This window comes from Astyanax mexicanus, chromosome 17 (assembly GCF_023375975.1).
Source record: "Astyanax mexicanus isolate ESR-SI-001 chromosome 17, AstMex3_surface, whole genome shotgun sequence".
NCBI classification, from domain to species: Eukaryota; Metazoa; Chordata; class Actinopteri; order Characiformes; family Acestrorhamphidae; genus Astyanax; species Astyanax mexicanus.
The window spans coordinates 15,361,909-15,367,898 of NC_064424.1; positions in this window are offsets into that span (position 1 = coordinate 15,361,909).

Below are 5,990 nucleotides of genomic sequence, written 5' to 3' on the forward strand. Positions count from 1 at the left end.
AGGATTGCATTAGAGTCTCCAGGTAGAACTTTATCTAAAGCTAATTTCACTGGATTTAAAGATTTTTTACACACATACATCTCAATTAAACACTGAAACACATGTTTCTTATGGAACCACAACTGGTTCTTCTGTGTTTCCTCTGGCATCACTCAAACAATCCTTTTACACTTTACTCACTCAATGTACTCTTGCTATTTTTTAAAAGGAAGCAGTGTATTTTCTCTTTGCACAGCTTGACTGGCAGATATGGTCTACCAGACATAGGCCAAGTTATTCTGAATCGGTTCTTCAGCTTAGGCTCTCTGCTATTGTTACTGCCACTTTTATACCGCCACAGGCTGCTCCATTCAACCATCTCCACTTAAATAAATCATTGTGGTCCATTCCCCCATGCTGATAGGTTGCAGAAAAACCTGACGGAACAAAATAACAACATGAAAAAGCAAAATTGTGTCTAGCGTGGGCTAAATTTAAACCGCGCTGATGAAGGTACACCGTGGATTTTGACGTAGTTGTTCATTTCAGGCTACATTTGGAATTTCATGATTTATTCACTAGATCACTTCTGAATTCATGTTACACCCTCAGACAGTATTTTTTTTTAGCTAAAGTTTATTTCATAATGTAAATAAGAGAAATGCCTTCCTTTAGACTGTGCTTACAGATTTTAGATTTGTACTTATTTAGAATAATTATGTCTGGTAGTGTTTTAGTAATTTATTTACTTTTTTGTATGCTAAAAGTATACCTATAGAAATGCCTTGTGCATTTGCAGTGACTCCCCTGCTGAAAAACCCCCAGCATAGACCGATCCAGCTGGACAAGATGTTTGGGCTGGTTGACAATATTAAAATTTTATCAGTATAGGGTTATACAGTTTTTTTGCATTTGACGGTTTAGCCAGCAAGCCAGCATGACTAAGCTTGAAAAGCAAGGCCAAAAAGTCATGACCAAGCATGTTGACCAACATAACCAGCATTAATATACTTGTCAACCACCATGACCAATTGGTCAGTCAGCATGACTGTCCTGTTCAAACAATATCAGTCAGCTGGTTGACCAATCAAATGACAGATTATGAAACTAGAATGATCAAACTGGTCGATTAGCAAGACCAGACTGGTTGATCTGCAAGAACAAGTTGGTTGACCACAGAGACTGTAAAAAAAAGATGGACGCTGTGTCGCCGTTCCCATTCATTCAATGAAAATGAAGTCAAAATCTTCCGCCATGTTGGTGATCCTTAAACCCGAGTCTGCGCAGTAGAGACCAGAGGAGGGAGAAAGACTGTAGAGAGCTCCTACTCATTTGAATAACTCCGCCCCTGAGGGCTGCCTCGCAGTCGCAGGCTGCAGAGCGGAGAAGAGGATAACCGGCCCTTTTACAATAACCACACCTTTTTTTAATAGAGCTGAATAACGTTTTTTAAAAATGAATTCTGTGGGGATATAAAAATTTGACAATATAAGCAGAGGTTACACTAGCTGTTGCATTTAAATAAAGGAGGTAGAAATACAGTATATTAGAAAAAAACGTGATTGAAAGTTTTTCTGTTTTGCCATTGAAACCTATGGTGATAGGTGGAGTTACACAGCTTTCTGAAACTGAACAGCAGGGGGCGCCCGACCTGTGGTGGCGTCACTTTTGAGAGACGATGCTCTGTCCAGCTCTACCAGTGTGTTTTCACAGGGATGTCCATCTTTTCAACCAATTTAATCACCCAAGACCAACATAGACCATCTAAAAACATCTACCAGCCCAATTTGGTTGTGATCTGGATTTTCCAGCAGTGTCAGAACTCACTCCAGACCTCCCACAGTGCACTTTCAGTACAGTACCTTTAGATTTCTGTATGTGTGACCAAGTCTGGTCAGTAGAGTGTGCATGAGTCATTGGGTGTCAGTGTGTAAAATGTGGCATGCTGTTATGTCTCTTTGAGTTTCCCTCAACTAATTACAAGTTCTGTCAGGCAGCTTCAGTCAGGGTGAACCACGGAAATAGGACCTGTCAGATTTCCCAAAGTTTTAGCTCAGCTGGAGCCAGCTTTGGCAAGGCCATGCTAACAGAGCTGCTCCCTTGGTTAGTGAAAAGTCCTGACTTGTCAGTCAGCATTATTAATGCACATCCAAATTAATCCTCCATTAGCAGAGTTTTTTTTTCTTCTAGTCCTCACCACTGAAACACAGAACTCCAACCAGAAACTTCCACTCGTTTGTCAGCGTTTTTCGCTTTGTGTATTGAACTCAGGCACGATGAGACCGGGAAGAGATAAAGGAGCATATTAACACCTGGCACTCATACAGCTCAGAGGGTCATGCGAAAATTACAAGTCATCATCTTTTTCTTCTTAGATCACCCTTAATTGCTTTTATTTGCATTGCCATGGCAACTGTGGCAGCACTTTGCATTGGATTCGTGCAGCGTGCGAGGACCCCGAGCGCAGCAGTGGAGCTGTATGAGCTGTGTCCAGAATGTCATATATAGTACAACACATAATTTACACACTGAAAAAAATATGTGTTGTTTATTTAACTTTAATAAGTTCTGTTCACACAACAATCTTTTAATTTAAAATTGATCCAGACTCTGAACTTGTCACTTAAGACTCCATTTCCCAGCATACACTCACACCGGAACTTCCTCACACTACAGATCACGTGATGTTACGGCGTTTCCACTCTCTGAGCTATTGATTGCTGTCACCTGTTCTCCCCTGTGTATGTATATATATACTCCTCAGTTTGGCCTAGTCCTCACTGAGTATTGAATCTAGTTTTGAATCTAGTTTATCTAGCTCTTGTACGAAGGGCTCTTTTGTTTTTGCCTTTTGTTACAGACCTCTTTTGTATTTCAGTTTTCTCATTTTTGCTTTGCCCATTGCCATTTGACCCTGGACTGCCTGACTGGATCTGGATCTGCTTGACAACTTACTTATTAAGTATCGGCTTCATTAAAAAAAACAATACATATATTTTGTATTTTTAATCTGCCATTTTTGACAGCATATTCCTGTGGAATCACAAGAGTAATCCAACCACAGTAGCACCACGCCAAACACAGTTCAGCAGCAGCAGCACTCAATATAGTTCTAATCTTGCTCTTACAGCCTACAACGTTGAGGACTCTCAGCTACCCAATATATATATAAACCTAAATATATCACATTTAGCACCCAAAAGAAGATAGCTTTGGGGGGAAAGACAACACACTGATGGTAAGTGAGGGTCGGACACTCCAGTGGCCAATGGGAAAGATGTACAGTATGTTTTATGAATCAACACTGATGTAGGTGCCTTGACAAACACCACATAAAACACAAAATGACCTTTTAGAATCACTATTAGCTAGAAGGTTAAAACTTTATTATGAATAAAGTAGACTAAGGTAAAGCTTTTGAAATTGCTTCAACACTATCAGAAAGAAGTGGAACATGCTTAAAATCAGTGCCACATACTAACTTCTTAAATCCTACTAATAAGGGTGGTCAAATATTCAAGCAGATATTCTGGGTAACTGTCACATTCTAGAGCTGCAGCCACACACATTCCTTGGCCACATTTCAAGGATCCTACAAAACAGTACAGACTCCAGTGACATAACAGTCCAGAAATACAGACTTTCTTTGGATGCATCCAGGGCTTTCAGACACAGCTTCTGACTCATAACGAGCATCAATTCAGACGTACAAAAACCTTCCACAGATGTGCAGCATGTTTATCAGACAGAGAAAAGCAGTATTCAAAAGCTAGTTCCATCTGACTATTAAGCCAAATATGAAAGATCTGTTATGCATGTTATTAGAGCTGCCGTAATTAGTTAACGCAATAACCTAGTATGTCAATCGAAAAAATATAGGTACCACTTTAAAATATGACTACCCTTATAAAGGGTTTATAAATGGTTGCAAGTGCCTTAAAACCATTGATAAGCAATTACAACACAGTGATCCTGTCACACCCTGCTCTGTTTCTCTATGTTTTCTGCGTTTCCCAGTGTGTTTCCCCAGTTATTTTCCGTCACGTGTCTGTAACTTGTAGCTCCGCCCCTCGTTACCTGTCTCCCCCGGTGTTCATTGTTTCCTGTTAATATAAATAGTGCCCTTTTGTCTATATTTATTCGTCGGTCTTTGCACCTTCCTCTGTCGTTTGTCTTGCCACGTTTGCTATAGTTTATTCACGGTTTTCTTTGCGCTCTGTTTACCTCTTGTTTATTTCTAGTTCCTTGCTTATCACGTATATTTCCTTGTATATATCCCTTTTCCTGTTTAGTTATTTTTCTGTCTAGTTTAGTTCCTCGTCGTTTTCCCTGTTTGTTTATGTTTACTTATTTTCTCGTTTATTCCCTGTTTGTTTATTTATTTATTTGTTATTTAATAAATCTGTCTGTCTTACCCGCTTTTACGTCCGCCCCCCGTCTGCTCTCCCCGTTACAGAAAGACCGACGAATAAACATAGACAAAAGGGCACTATTTACATTAACAGGAAACAATGAACACCTGGGGAGACAGGTAACGAAAGCTACAAATTACAGACACGTGATGGAAAATAACTGGAGAAACACACTGAAAAATGCAGAAAACACAGGGAAACAGAGCAGAGCGTGACAGATCAATTGTTTGCTTAGTCATTCAATTTAAACAATTAAATGAATCATTAAATTTAAAGTAAATAGTTAAACATACTTACAAATACATTAATATGACAGGTTTAATGCTGATTGATGGAAAACACGAAGTAAGATCAGTATCTAGAAACATCTGCGGTTTGACAGTAGAAAGGAGTGTGGAATCACTACTTTGCCATTTTTTTAACTCACTGTTGTCATTTCTATCTATGTTGTTATTTATTTATTAACTGTTTATTAAAAGTTTTAAAGTATTTGCAGCCTAATTCATAACCATTAATAATCTTCTTTATAAACCATCCATAACCCCTTTATAAAGGTAGTCTTATTTTAAAGTGGTACCAAAATTTGTCAACTCCAAATTTCAGCATCTGCTAATCGTTGTAACTGCTCCACACTATGCTGGACACAAAAACACAATGGGTGTACTCTGAGGGGTCCATGGTCTAAAACGCTGCCGCTATGATCGGAACATAGCTGGTTTAAATCCCTGTTATGCTGCTTACCATCAGCCGGCAGAGCCTGTGAGAGCACAATTGGCATTTTGGACTCAAATTGTGCATGGGAGTTAAAAAAAAGGCATCACCATGATTGAAAAAGCAAAAAAGAGACAAAGTGCTCTTTTGGCTGCCCTCCTTATGTGAGTAAAAAGCTTCTAAGATCATCTGCATCTAAGAAAACAAAGCATCGATCCTGAGCCACAGTGAGCGCGGCTTCATCCTTCTGTCTGGAGTGTTACAAGGGCATCCCAAAGTTTTCTCATTAATTTTTACTCTCTCCTCTCTTCTCCCATTAGGAGGGCACTCCATAGCAGCGAGTCTAACTTCATGTGGAGTGACACTCCATCACAGAGTGTTAATGGGGAGGGACCGGTTTGGGAAAGGCTATACATCATCACAACTGTGACTAAGCACTGTAGCAGAAGCATAAAATGGGTGAGAGGGCTGCGTTTAGCATCCTTAGCATTTTTGCTAACATTCAAACCAACATGAAAAAAGGGTATATTTGAAATTTTTAAAAACCATTGAAACCTAAAAATAAACAGGATTCTCTGAGCTCTGGGTGGTCCAGTGGACTGAGACGCTGTCATACTGGTTGAATCAAGGGTCATGCTGCTTGCCATCAGCAGCCGGAGTCTGAGAGAGAGCACAATAGGCTTTGTACTCTATGGGTGAGTATGAGGCATCTGCTGGATGATGTTCAACGGGAGCTGGGTCGCTGCGATTTCCTCAGAGCCCGCTGGCTAAACTGCAAATTTGAAGCTACGAATTCAGCACTAAAAGAGTTCTATCTATTCAGAAACCAATGTGTTAATTCAACATTTCAAAAAGTGTTGGCGTAACTAACACCAACAAATGCTATTA